This window comes from Somniosus microcephalus, chromosome 12 (assembly GCF_052327205.1).
Source record: "Somniosus microcephalus isolate GS21.2 chromosome 12, FLI_Smic_1.0, whole genome shotgun sequence".
NCBI lineage: Eukaryota > Metazoa > Chordata > Chondrichthyes > Squaliformes > Somniosidae > Somniosus > Somniosus microcephalus.
This window is the reverse complement of record NC_140998.1, coordinates 228,047,830-228,062,654: the sequence shown is the minus strand read 5'-3', so window position 1 is coordinate 228,062,654 and position 14,825 is coordinate 228,047,830.

The following is a 14,825-nucleotide window of genomic DNA, read 5'->3' as shown; positions in this document are numbered from 1 at the left end:
GCGCCTCGCGTTTTCCTGCACGCCTCTCTCCCCCATTGACGCTGCTCGGCCCATGACCACCGGCTGCGCTCTGCTCTCTCTCGCCTCTCTCCCCCGTTGACGCCGCTCGGTCCTGAACACCGGCTGCGCCCTGTGCGCTCTGCCCTCTCTCTCTCCCCCGTCGACGCTGCTCGGCCTTTTTCTGTGCCACTCGGTCGGGCTCTAGTCCGTCGCTGCCTGGGAAGGGTCTGCGCAGTACCTGTTGCCAGCCCGTTTCGCTGGAACACCGTGACTGGAAAGCCAAGCCTGGCTCTTGACAGCCTCCCCTGCGATGCTCAAATCTCCGCTGGATGACTGGGCGGTTGCCCGTGGTCGACGCCCGTGCTTCTGGACTCGACCTTCTTCCACTGTTCTCCAGGAGCGAATCCCTGGGAGGTGATGCAGAGTTGCAGGTAGGTTCGAACTTGCTCGTCGCATCTGTTACGTCCGTGTAATAATAAGAAAAGGACTGCAGAGAACGGTACAGCAGGTGTTTACTCAACGTGGTTCAAACTGCAACTGAAACAACAGATTACTACTCAGCAGTATATACAAGTGTGGTCACTGCCGGTACTACAGTATGCATGAGCTGTAGAAAGTAGTTCCCCCCTTAAAGGTACATACATTACACCCGCCAATCCGTGGGTACTGTTCCAGAGTATCGAATTTTGGAAGGTGACCCGCAATGCATCTACTATTTCTAGGGCCACTTCCTTAAGTACCCTAAGATGTAGACTATCAGGCCCTGGGGATTTATCAGCCCTCAATCCCATCAATTTCCCTAACACCATTTCCCTACAAATACTGATTTCTATCAGTTCCTCCCTGTCATTAGACCCTATGTTCCCCGACATCTTTGGGAGGTTATTTGTGTCCTCCTTTGTGAAGACAGAACCAAAGTATGTATTTAATTGGTCAGCCATTTCTTTGTTCCCCATTATAAATTCCCCTGATTCTGACTGCAAGGGACCTACGCTTGACTTCACCAATCTTTTTCTCTTCGCATATCTAGAAAAGCTTTTACAGTCAGTTTTTATGTTCCCTGAAAGCTTACTCTCATACTCTATTTTCCCCCTCTTAATTAATCCCTTTGTCCTTCTTTGTTGAATCCTAAACTGCTCCCAATCCTCAGGTTTACTGCTTTTTCTGGCCAATTTATATGTCCTCTACTTGGATCTTCTGCTATCCCTAATTTCCCTTGTTAGCCATGGCTGAGTCACCTTTTTTGTTTTATTTTTATGCCAAATTGGGATGAACAAATTTTGTAGTTCATCCATGCGATCTTTGAATGTTTGCCATTGCCCATCCACCGTCAACCCTGTGAGTGTCATTCCCCAATCAATCCTACCCAACTTGCACCTCATACCATCTTAGTCTCCTTTATTTAAATTCAGAACCCTAGTCTCCGAGTCAACTATTTCACTCTCCATCTTAATGAAGAATTCTATCATATTATGATCACTCTGACCCAAGGGGCCTCGCACAACAAGATTGCTAATTCATCCTTTTTCATTACATAATACCCAGTCTAAGATGGCCTGATCTCTAGTTGGTTCCTCGACATATTGGTCCAGGAAACCATCCCATATACACTCCAGGAATTCCTCCTCCACAGTATTGTTACTAATTTAGTTAGCCCAATCTATATGTAGATTAAAGTCACCCATGATAACTGCTGTGCCCTTATTGCACGCTTCTCTAATTTCCCATTTGATGCCATCCCCGACCTCCGCCTTACTGTTTGGAGGTCTATATACCACTCCCACTAACGTTTTCTGCCCCTTGGTATTTTTCAGTTATACCCATACAGATTCCACATCATCAGAGCTAATGGCCTAGAAATTAGGTTTGCCTCCGCCAGGGCTTTTGCGCCCGAAATTTTGCGCCCGCGATAATTGCCGCTGCGCCCGCCAAAAATTCAGCTGCCCCGCGCCCAGACGGCTGCGGGCGCTAATGGAGGGTTTCAGCGCCTCGCTATGGGCGCTGAATGCAGGTTTGCGGCGCTAATCCCCCGCTGCGGCACCCGATGCGGTGCGGCAGGCTGGGGTACTGCAGGCCTCCTCCTTCTGTTAAGGAGGAGCTGCCTGCAGCCGACCGCTGACCGGTCGATTCGCCCGACAAATGAGCCCGGCACCTCGGAGAAGTGCCGGGCTCGCGGGCCACACACATCAGTGCCGCGGGGGGGTGTTGGAGGAGTCCGGGGAGGGAGGTGCGGGCAGGCGGCCGCCAGGAAAGCGGCCGGCCGCCGCTCCACCTTAATGCGCCGGCGCTACGTGCTGCAACATCCCGTTGAACAATCGTTGGTTGCGGCTACCACGGGCGAGGCGGCCGCAACTGAATTTGGGCGTCTGGCCGCGTTACCACGGCAACCGGGACGCTGCGCACACCGATGACGTCATCGGTGCCGGCGCAGCGCTACCGGCTAACGCCGATGGTAGGGCCCAACGCAATTTCGATCGCGGCTATAATTCCGGCAGAAGGCCCTCTAACGCCTCTAATTGGGCGCTAACCCCACCGAATTTCTAGGCCAATATCTTTCCTTTCAATTGTATTAATCCCCTCTTTAATCAGCAGTGCCACCCTACCTCCTTTTCCTTTTTGCCTATCTTTCCTGAATATTGAATATCCCGGGATATTGAGTTCCCAGCCTTGGCCACCCTGGAGCCATGTTTCCGTAATCCCAGTCATATCATATTTGTTTACCTCTATTTGCGCAGCTAATTCATCCACCTTATTATGAATGCTCCTTGCATTAAGACACAAAGCCTTCAGGCTTGTTTTTTTAACACTCTTAGATCTTTTAGAATTATTATTTACTGTGGCCATGTTTGATTTAAACCCTTGATTTCTCTGCCTGCCACTTTTGTTTTTCTCCTTCCTGTCTTTTGCTTTTATCCTTGTTTCCCTTTCCTCTGTCTCTCCGCTCAGGTTCCCAACCCCCTGCCATTTTAGTTTAAACCCTCCTCCAGAGCATTAGCAAACACTCCCCCTAGGACACCGGTTCCGGCCCTGCCCAGGTGCAAACCGTCCATTTTTTGTACTGGTCCCACCTCCCCCAGAACCAGTTCCAATGTCCCAGAAATTTGAATCACTCCCCCTTGCACCATTCCTCTAGCCACGTGTTTATCTGAAATATCTTTCTACTTCTACTCTGACTAGCACGTGGCACTGGTAGCAATCCTGAGATTACTACCTTTGAGGTCCTATTTTTTAATGTACCTCCTAACTCCCTATATTCAGCTTTTAGGACCTCATCCCGGTTTTTACCTATATCGTTGGTACCTATATGCACCACAACGACTGGCTGTTCACCGTCCCCTTCCAAATTGTTCTGCAGCCGCTCCGAGACATCCTTGACCCTTGCACCAGGGAGGCAACACACCATCCTGGAATCTCGTTTGCGGCCGCAGAAACGCCTATCTATTCCCCTTACAATAGAATCCCCTATCACTATAGCTCTCCCAGTCTTTTTCCTCCCATCCTGTGCAGCAGAACCACCCCTGGTGCCAGGAAGTTGGCTGCTGCTACCTTCCCCTGTGTAAGAATTTGCAATAATTTACAGTTCTGAAAATTAATTTTTTTGATTAAAGAGTCCCTGGGCGTTGTGCTTTTAAATTTCCAGGGATAAAAATGGCTGTCACCACATGGCCGAAGACAAAGGACAATGCTTTGTTTACAAAGCAATTGAATGCTTTTAGCATTTGTTTGTATATTGAGTGGATACATCTAAACTGCAGAAGAGACTTTTGTATCTTGAATGGGATCCGTTTAAGAATTGAATGGGTTTTAAATCACCTAGCATTCTGGACAATAGAGCAGTTGTATTTCCCTTTTGTTTCAGCCCAGGGAGCTCCGGAAGACACATTAACCCAGTCTAACCACTCTGAGTTAGCCAATCACAGCTTTCTCTTGTGTATTGGACCCTTTGGGCGGGGAATTTTGCGCACAGCCCTTGCAGGGCAGAATGGCAGGACCTCACCAGGTATAAAAGATAGTTGCTGAGAAGCTATTGCTCTCTCTCTTTACTTCGCTGGACCACAGGTGAGCAGGGTGTTCTGACTCCTCAACAAGGCAACCCAGCAGGAGTTTGGGGGGTGGTGATTTAAGGGAATTGCTAAGATTGTTTAAATAACATTGTAGCCATTGTATCCCTCATTTTCGCCGTCTGCAACCCCGTTATATAGTTTTACTGTAATTACTGTGTTCGTGTGGTATAGTTTATTCTTTGGATTGTAGTTTATTTAGGTAATAAAACTTGATTTTTCTCTCATCCAAACCACTTGTTCCGTTTTAAAATCATTAATTATAAGTTCCTCCACTCAGAACTGGAAGGTGGGGTAGCGATTCGAAACCGCTGTTTGTAAATTGGTTTAGAGTGCAGCAGCAAAAGCCTGCTGACCAGGTGAATTACCGTAAATCAGGTAAAAGGTTGGAATTGGTCAGAGCTCAGAGGCAAAGGCTGCTGGCCAGGTGAATTACCATAAACCAGTTAAAAGAAGCCCCCCCCCCTTACAAATGGTGAGCCAGGTAGGAGTGGAGGCAGTTTTTGATTTAATAAGTGGTCTGGATCTGGAGAAAGCATCAGCTCTTGTTTCTCTCGTTTTCAGTATGTGGGTAGCCCTGCGGATTTTAGCGGCAGTGTGTAGGCTGACCTATCGGGGTATAGGTGGCTGGGTTAGGAAGGGTGTGATATACCTATCAATTCCTCCAATAAAAGGCGAAGAGTTACGAAGGTGACTAAAGGTTTTTATTGACTAAATAACAGAGCCCACTCTCGTGGGTGATCCGATCCAAGCAGGAGGAATACCAGCCAGTCGCTCACCTTTATACCTGGCCTGGTGGGTGGAGCCAAGGCGGAGTCGGCAGTGGTCATCCCAGGTATAGCAGTGTGGCAAGAGGCGACCTCGTACCGTGATACAATAGTGGTCAGTGATACAGTTATAACGAACAGTGGTGAACAGTGCTAACTACTAACAGTGATACGATAGTGAACGTGGTTTACCACATTCACCCCTTGTTTAGAATTAAGTCCGGCGGGGTGAAGTGTACTACCAATTCTGGTAGGTCAGTCTGTCCGGAGGATTCGTAAGCCTCTCTGATCGCCGCAGCGGTGGTGTTGCCTTATCCGGTGCTGGTGCCTTATCCGGTGTTGATGCTGGTGTTTGCGTGGTCGGCGAGGGCTCGTGGGGTTCCGGCATGCCGTCTACCTGGGCTGGGGTTGGGGGGGGTGGTGGCGGTGTTTCCGGATCGGCTGAGGGTGCGAGGTCTCGTAGGGAGACAGTGTCCTCCCGCCCGTCTGGGTACGCCACGTAGGCGTACTGGGGGTTGGCGTGCAGGAGGTTCACCCTCTCGACCAGGGGGTCCGTTTTATGGGCCCTCACGTGTTTCCGCAGCCAGACCGGCCCCGGGGCGGTCAGCCAGGTTGGTAGAGTGGTTCCCGTAGTCGACTTCCTGGGGAAAACGAACATTCGTTCATGGGGGGTGGTGTTAGTGGCCGTGCAAAGTAATGACCAGATGGAGTGCAGCGCTGTCGGGAGGACTTCTTGCCAGCGGGAGGTTGGGAGGCCCTTAGACTTTAAGGCTAAGAGGACGGCCTTCCATACCGTCGCGTTCTCTCTTTCCACCTGACCGTTACCTCTGGGGTTGTAGCTGGTGGTCCTGCTTGCTGCAATACCTCTCTCTAGGAGGAATTGCCGGAGTTCCTCGCTCATGAAGGAGGAGCCCCGGTCGCTGTGTATATAGTTCGGGAACCCGAACAAGGCGAAGAGGGCATTCAGGCACTTAATGACCGTGCTACTGGTCATGTCGGGGCAGGGGAAGGCAAAGGGGAAACGGGAGTACTCATCAACGATGTTGAGGAAGTACACATTACGGTCAGAGGACGGGAGGGGCCCCTTAAAGTCGATGCTCAGGCGCTCGAAGGGGCGGATGGCCTTGATCAGGCTTGCTCGGTCCGGCCTATAGAAGTGCGGTTTGCACTCCGCACAGGTCTGGCAGTTCCTGGTCATGGTCCTGACCTCCTCGATGGAGTAGGTCAGGTTGCGGGCCTTAATGAAATGGTAGAGTCTGGTGACTCCGGGGTGGCAGAGCTGGTCGTGGAGGGTCTGAAGCCTATCGATATGCGCGCTGGCGCATGTCATTCGTGAAAGGGCATCAGGGGATTCGTTCAGCTTGCCTGGCCGGTACAAGATCTCATAATCGTAGGTGGAGAGCTCGATTCTCCATCTCAAAATCTTGTCATTCTTGATTTTGCCCTTCAGCTTGTTATTAAACATGAAAGCCACCGAACGCTGGTCGGTGAGGAGGGTAAATCGTTTGCCTGCCAGGTAGTGCCTCCAGCGCCGTACTGCCTCCACGATCGCCTGGGCCTCTTTCTCGACCGACGAATGTCGGATCTCGGGGCCCTGTAGGGTCCTTGAGAAGAAGGCCACTGGCCTCCCCTCCTGGTTTAGGGTGGCGGCTAAGGCGAAGTCGGATGCGTCGCTCTCCACCTGGAAGGGGATGGACTCATCCACTGCGTGCATCGTGGCCTTGGCTATGTCTCCCTTAATGAGGGAGAAGGCCGCGCACGCCTCCTCCGTGAGGGGGAAGGAAGTGGCTTTCAGGAGGGGTCTGGCTTTGTCCGCGTAATTGGGTACCCATTGGGCATAGTAGGCGAAAAGCCCCAGGGTTCTCCTAAGTGCTTTAGGGCAGTGGGGGAGGGGTAGCTCCATGAGGGGGCGCATTCTTTCTGGGTCGGGGCCGATGATTCCGTTCTCCACTACGCAGCCGAGGATGGCAAGGCGCGTGATGTTAAACACGCATTTCTCCTTATTGTAGGTGAGGTTCAGCCGTTGGGCCGTACGGAGGAATTTCTCCAGATTCGCGTCATGTTCCTGCCGGTCGCGGCCGCAGATAGTGACGTTATCTAGGTAGGGGAATGTAGCCTGCAGCTCGTTCTGGTCAACCATCTGGTCCATCTCCCTTTGGAAGACCGAGACCCCATTAGTGACACCGAAGGGGACCCTAAGGAAGTGGTATAGGCGCCCATTCGCCTCGAAGGCGGTATACTGGCGGTCCTCAGGGTGGATAGGGAGTTGTTGGTAGGCCGACTTCAGGTCGATGGTCGAGAATACTTTATACTGTGCAATCTGATTGACCATGTCAGATATGCGGGGGAGGGGGTATGCGTCCAGCTGGGTATATCTGTTTATGGTCTGGCTGTAGTCGATGACCAGGCGGTTTTTATCGCCGGTCTTTACGACTACGACCTGGGCACGCCAGGGGCTGCTGCTCCCCTCGATAATGCCCTCTTTCAGGAGGCGCCGCACCTCAGAGCTAATGAAGGCTCTGTCCCCGGCGCCATACCGCCTGCTCTTGGTAGCGACGGGTTTGCAGTCAGGGGTAAGGTTAGCAAACAGAGAGGGTGGCGGGACCTTGAGGGTGGAGAGGCTGCAGGTGTTACGCGGTGGGCGGTTTAACGTTTGCTGGTTGTTGACTGTGAGTGGGGGGAGGGGTCCACCGTATGCTAGGGTTACGCTTTGGAGGTGGGATTGGAAGTCCAGCCCTAGTAGGACGGCAGCGCAGAGATGGGGGAGGACGAGGAGTTTAAAGTTTTTTATACTCCGTGCCCTTAACCGACAGGGTCACGACACAGTAGCCGCTGATGTCCGTGGCGTGGGACCTCGATGCCATCGAGATTCGGCTGCGCGTTGGTAGGACAGAGAGGGAGTAGTGGCTCACCGTGTCTGGGTGGATGAAGCTCTCCGTGCTTCCGCTGTCGAACAGGCAGGTCGTGGCGTGGCCGTTCACTTTGATGTCCATCATTGACTTGGACAGATGGTGCGGGCGGGCTTGGTCCAGGGTGAGGATGACGGAAGCTAGTGTGTAGCTGAGCGAGTCGTTGTCATCTGCGGGCGAGGCGGTCGGGCGTGGTGAGTAAAATGGCGTCTCCCACGAGGTAGGGCAAAATGACGGAGAAGATGGCTGCCCCCGTAGCTCACATGAGGCACTATTGGGGTCGGTTGCCTTAATCAAAGATGGCCGCCCCCATGACTCATGTGTGGGGATGCTGGCCTCCGTTGCCCTAAACAAAGATGGCCGCCCCCATGACTCATGTGTGGGGATGCTGGCCTCAGTTGCCCTAAACGAAGATGGCCGCCCCCATAGTTCGCATGCGGCACTGCTGGCCTCTGAGGATCCGCTCCTGCAGGCCTTGGAGAAGTGGCCTTTCTTCAGGCAGGTTTTGCATATGGAGTTCTTGGCTGGGCAGCGCGACCTCGGGTGCTTCCCCTGGCCACAAAAAAAACAGCCGGCGGCCCGATCGCGGATGCCCGATGTCGGGGCCGGTGCCGGGGGTGGCGGGGCCGGTCGGGTCCGGGACGCCGACGCAGAGGTAGGTCCCGGGGGCGGCGCTGGGAAGGGTGCTGTGGTAGGGGTCGGGCCCGAGTCCCAGGGTCGTGAGCAGTACCTGGTGAATGCTTCCTGATCTTGGTGGGCCACTTCCAGGGAGATAGCGAGGGCTTCAGCTTTTTCCATGCTGAGGTCTTTAGCTTCCAGCAGTCTTTGCCGTGAGTACTCGGACCGTAGGCCTTTCAGGAATGCGTCGCGGATATTATCTTCAGTATTTTCGGCTGCCGACACCGATTTAAAGTCACAGTTCCTGGCGAGTGCATATAGCGCCTGTGAGAATTCGGCTACTGATTCTCCTGGCTGTTGCGGCCGTGATCTTAGGAGGTGCCTAGCGTACATGTAGTTTACCGGGGTCCGGTACTTCTGTTTCAGCAGGTTGATGGCGGTCTCGTAGGTAGTCATGTCCTCGATGAGAGTGTATACTCTCGGGCTCAGTTGTGCCTGCAGGACACTTAGTTTGGATGCCTGAGGGACGCTGGATTCTCTCAGGTATGATTCGAAGCAGACCAGCCAGTGTTTAAAGTCTGCGGCTGAGTTTGCTGCTCGTGGGTTCAGGTCCAGGTACGGCGGTCTGAGGGCTCGCAGCCAAGCTGGCTGGTGTGGCTGTGCTCCTGGGAGCTGCGCTGGTGGCTCCTCCGCCAGTTGTGACTCGTTGTCGGACATCATTAAATTTAGTCAATAAAATTGATATACCTATCAAGTCCTCCAATAAAAGGCGAAGAGTTACGAAGGTGACTAAAGGTTTTTATTGACTAAATAACAGAGCCCACTCTCGTGGGTGATCCGATCCAAGCAGGAGGAATACCAGCCAGTCGCTCACCTTTATACCTGGCCTGGTGGGTGGAGCCAAGGCGGAGTCGGCAGTGGTCATCCCAGGTATAGCAGTGTGGCAAGAGGCGACCTCGTACCGTGATACAATAGTGGTCAGTGATACAGTTATAACGAACAGTGGTGAACAGTGCTAACTACTAACAGTGATACGATAGTGAACGTGATTTACCACAGGGTGTGAAGAGAGAGCAGGAGGAGGTTATAGAGCGCCTTGTGCAGGAAGTCACTGAGGCCAGAGATAGTGAGATGAGACTGCGGGAAGAGAATATCCGCCTCATCTCAGAAGTAAAAGAGCAGGAGGAAAGGTTTGAGGAAGCAGATCATGGCCCCTGTAGGGCAGAGATAGAAAGCCTTAACATGGCTTTAAAGGCATCAAAGGGAATGATTTGCATGATCAGCCCGAAGGCAGGTCAGCCGGATTTTACTGGCAGCCCAAATCAAACCGCCCCACAGGCAGCACCCAGAACGGTGCTGGATTGGGAATTAGAGACCCCAAGACCGCAGCCCACAGCTCCGAGTCTTGAGGAGCTCTGGCAGCGAGGAGGGGTGGACAATGGGGTGGTAGGAGAACACCAGCAGGTCCCGCTAGGCAGGCGGGGACCAGGATCAGTGTACCCGCTCCAACAACGGAGGTACGGTCCGCCCGTGAGGAGTGAGCCTGACAATAGGAATCCTCAGCCCACAGCAAGTTCGAGTTCACAGGCAAGCACTGTGGCTTGTGTGGGGGGAGGAGCCATTCATGTTCAGAGTAAGCTGTTTAAGCCAGGGAACAGGGAAGGAGAGTTCTGGGACCCCTGGAGAGCAGGTCCAGTAGCAGAAATCCAGGACAAGGGAGGCACACAGGGGATAGTTTTGGCCCCAGAAAAAAGGCAGGTCCAAAATTCCCCAGTTAAAGCCACCTGGGTGAGGGAACATGAGTTTGCTGTCCATGTAAGTTCAAGTTCACCGCCTGTAAAGACAGGCACTGTGGCCTGTTTTAAGGGACCAGCTTCTCAGCCAGCTTCTAGAGTGGTCCCCCCCATGATGTGGGACCCTGGGGGGGCAGGGATAGCAATCCCTCTTGCAGGAGACATGGAGGGAGCTGACACCAGGTTTTAAACATGGGGAGGAAAATTTCCAGCCACCAGCAGCGGGTGGTGAGAGTATACCTGCCCCCAGCACAGGAGTGGGCAGGGAAGAGCAGACAAACCCAGAGAGAGATTTGCACCGGCAGGCTGCCTGGTACATTATACAGTGCGGGCTATTTGGACATGGGGGAGAAGGTTCCCAGCCAGCTAGGGCTGCGACCCTGGCTCAGGGTCCGCCAGCCAAAGTTTCCCCCACTGAGACGCCCCTCAGAAGGTCTCTTCGGGTGCCCCAGCCTAAGAAAGCATGATCACCCACTTTACAGTGGAGTAAGGCGGTCTCCCGAACCAGGGAAAAGCCAAAGAACAGAGGCCCCCACTCAACAGCCATAAGCTGCGAGGGACCAGAGACAGGAGGCAGTCCAGCTTCGCTGCAGCCAGCAGCAATCTGCGACAGTGCCAGAGATTAGCCTGGCCGTCCGGAGATGGGCGGCATTTGTATTATAGCTATGTGTGTGTATATAGCTTGCTTTAAGGTGTATTTTAAGTTTTGTTGATATAACTAGTTTTAAGTTTAAGTTTAAAGAGTTTAAGTTTACATGTGTGCCGAATGTTTGTGTTTTGGTCTGAGGTCGAGGGACCCGACCATGTCTCCACCTAAGGCAGCAGGTCAGTGAGACCTGGCTGCATGTCCCTTTTAAGTTTTTGCAGGAGATTGGAAAATGAAGCAGCCCTGTTCGCCCAGCCCGAGCTGGGCATCGAATGAAGATACGGAGACAGAATGTTGGGGATCACCTCGACACTGGACGAATCCAGAGGGAAACCCCGCAGCGATCTTCGGGAAAACCGGACAGGGTCCGGAGGAACTTGCCTACTCCTCCTACGGGGAGGAGATGGCCCCAGCTGGGTGGGGCACGGCCCCCAACCCAGCACTATCCTGACCGAAGTTCACTTGCGGGAGACCTTGCTGTTGAGGAGTCACGATGGGGAAGCGCGGGCGCCTTGTGTGATAGGGACGCGTTCCCCGGGGGTGGGTGGTGATGGCCCGGGAAAGATTGTATAGGGAGGGGGAGACCCAAGAGTCGCGTGGGTGCGTTCGGGGAAGGGAGGAACTCACCCGGGGGCCCACGGGCAAAGTTAGAGGGTAAGTGTGGCTGGGAAAGATGAGTGGGTGGCCGGATCAGTGTGAGGCCAGGGAGAGCCGTCACACAGGCACCCATCATTTTCTACAGCCAGTCGAGGGTAGACGGGAGGGGGAAAGACTGGGAGTTGAGATCCCATGCTCCCCGGTCTCGGTCTGTGCTAAGGTATATTTTAAAGAGGAGGGGTACCCCGCCTCCACAAAAGGACAAGGGAATGGCTCGGGGCTGGCGGAGCAGGCTCGTCTGTAAATCCATTCTGCCTGTTTTAAAGTTTAAGACGATTAAAGGAGGGTGGAAGGTACTTTTACTGCCCGAGTGGGAGGAGCAATACCCACTCGAATTTCGTGACCCATCATCGGCACGTGATGATCGGAGTTTATTTAAGCATGTTGTTTCAAATGTTTAATGATTTTTTGTATTTTGTGTTGCAGCCCCAAGTTGAGCAGAGGCGTAGGATCCTCTCTGTGCTTGGGACCAGTTTGTGACAACTCCAAGTTGAGCAGAGGCGTAGGACCCTCTCCGTGCTTGGGATCATTTTGATTACATTGTGTAACTAAGATTGCAACATTTTGTAATAACTTATGATGTAAAAAAGTGATTGTAAATTTGGTTTACACTGTATAATTTTACAAGCGTGTAGGGGTATGAGTCCCCTTGTTGAAAACTGAAGTGTCTGTAAGATGCCTACCGTACCATGGTTTTTTTCTTGAATTTAAGGGGAATAGACGGGACGGGGATCAGTGGCAGATAGTTATTAGGTAAATACAGGGGATGGTTGTTTGTGAGGGGTCAGAAATTATTGCTCATTTCTTCAAGAGGATACTACAAGCAAGCTGGAAGTATCCAAGGGCGGACTGTAAGAATTCGCAATAATTTATAGTTCTAGGTCAATTTTTTTGATTAAAGAATCCCTGGGCGTTGTGCTTTTAAATTTCCAGGGATAAAAATGGTTGTCACCACATGGCCGAAGACAAAGAGGCTTGGAATGCAGCTTTCTGTGTCTGGAAGTAAGGTTCAATGGAGCCAATCAAAGGGGTGTCCCCACCCCCCCTGCAGCAGGACAATCGATGCCTGTTTACAAAACATTACCACAGGACAATGCTTTGTTTACAAAGCAATTGAATGCTATTAGCATTTGTTTGTATATCGAGTGGATACATCTAAACTGCAGAAGAGACTTTTGTATCTTGAATGGGAACGGTTTTAGAATTGAATGGGTTTTTAAATCACCCAGCACTGGACAATAGGGCTGTTGCATTCTCTTTTGTTTTAGCCCAGGTGAACTCCGGATGTGGGCGGGATCATTTCGGCCCCACAGTGCAGACTCTAACCCAGTCCAACCACTTGGAGTTAGCCAATCACAGCTTTCTCTTGTGTATTGGACCCTTTGGGCGGGGAATTTTGCACACAGCCCTTGCAGGGCAGAACGGCAGGACCTCACCAGGTATAAAAGGTAGCTGCTGAGAAGCTATCTCTCTTTTTACTTCGCTGGACCACAGGTGAGCAGGGTGTTCTGACTCCTCGGCAAGGCAACCTAGCAGGAGTTTGGGGTGGTGATTTAAGGGAATTGCTAAGATTGTTTAAATAACATTGTAGCCATTGTATCCCTCGTTTTCGCCGTCTGCAACCCCCTGTTATATAGTTTTACTGCAATTACTGTGTTCGTGTGATATAGTTTATTCTTTTGATTGTAGTTTATTTAGGTAATAAAACTTGATTTTGCTCTCATCCAAACCACTTGTCTGTTTTAAAATCATTAATTATAAGTTTCTCCACTCAGAACTGAAGGAGGGGTAGCGATTCGAAACTGCTGTTTGTAAATTGGTTTAGAGTGCAGCAGCAAAAAGACTGCTGACCAGGTGAATTACCGTAAACCAGGTAAAAGGTTGGAATTGGTCAGAGCTCAGAGGCAAAGGCTGCTGGCCAGGTAAATTACCATAAACCAGTTAAAAGAAGCCCCCCCTTACACCTGGTAAGCCATCACCCCCTTCACTATCCAAAGCGGTATAGCTGTTTGAGAGGGGGATGGCCACAGAGGACCCCTGCACTACCTGCCTGCGCCTACTACTCTGCCTGTTGGTCACCCGTTCCCTCTCTGCCTGTGCCAACTTTACCTGCGGTGTGAGCAACTGATCAAACGTGCTATTCACAACTGCCTCAGCATCGCAAATGGTCCATTATGTATCCAATCGCTGCTCCAGCACCGTAATGCGGTATGCCTGTACCTGCAGCTGGACACACTTCCTGCACACATGGTTGTCAGGGACACAGGAAGTGTCCCTGAGTTCCCACATAGCGCAGGAGGAGTATACCACGGCACCGGGCTGTCCTGCCATGACTTATCCTTTAATTAATTGCAATTAAATTAAACAAATGAATCCCACCAATTTCACTACAGTTAAATTATATATTTAAGGGCCCTGGTTTACAAACTGTCCCGCTACACCACAGAGACCTTAAAAACTATAAGCCACAGAGTTAAAGTTTTAAAAAAGAGAGAAATAATCCCAACCAATCACTTACCTGCTTTGTGGTGACGTCACACCTTGATTACTATTGACTTCTCTCCCTCTGAGATTGGAGATTGGGAAGCCTACACATGCTTCGGGCTTACCTTTTATAGGTCGCTGCCGCTCGGATTCCCTCCGCCGCCGCTCTGAGGCCTACCCACGCTTCGGGCTTACCTTTTATAGGTCGCTGCCGCTCGGATTCCCGCCGCCGCCGCTCTGAGACCTACCCACGCCTCGGGCTTAACACTTATAGGTCGCTGCCACTCGGATTCCCGCCGCCGCCGTTCTGAAGCCTACCCACGCCTTGGGCTTACCTTTTATACATTGCTGCCGCTCGGATTCCCGCCGCCGCTGCTCTGAGGCCTACCCACGCCTCGGGCTTAGCTTTTATATGTCGCTGCCGCTCGGATTCCCTCCGCCACCGCTCTGAGGCCTACCCACGCCTTGGGCTTACCTTTTATAGGTCGCTGCCGCTTGGATTCCCGCCGGCGCCGCTCTATTCAATGATAACAGCACCACTGTCGATACTCAATGGTAACAGCACCACTGTCTATACTCAATGGTAACAGTACCACTGTCTATACTCAATGGTAACAGCACCACTGTCAATACTCAATGGTAACAGCACCACTGTCGATACTCAATGGTAACAGCACCACTGTCTATACTCAATGGTGACAGCACCACTGTCTATACTCAATGGTGACAGCACCACTGTCTATACTCAATGGTGACAGCACCACTGTCTATACTCAATGGTAACAGCACCACTGTCTATACTCAATGGTAACAGCACCACTGTCTATACTCAATGGTAACAGCACCACTGTCTATACTCAATGGTGAAAGCACCACTGTCTCTATTCAAT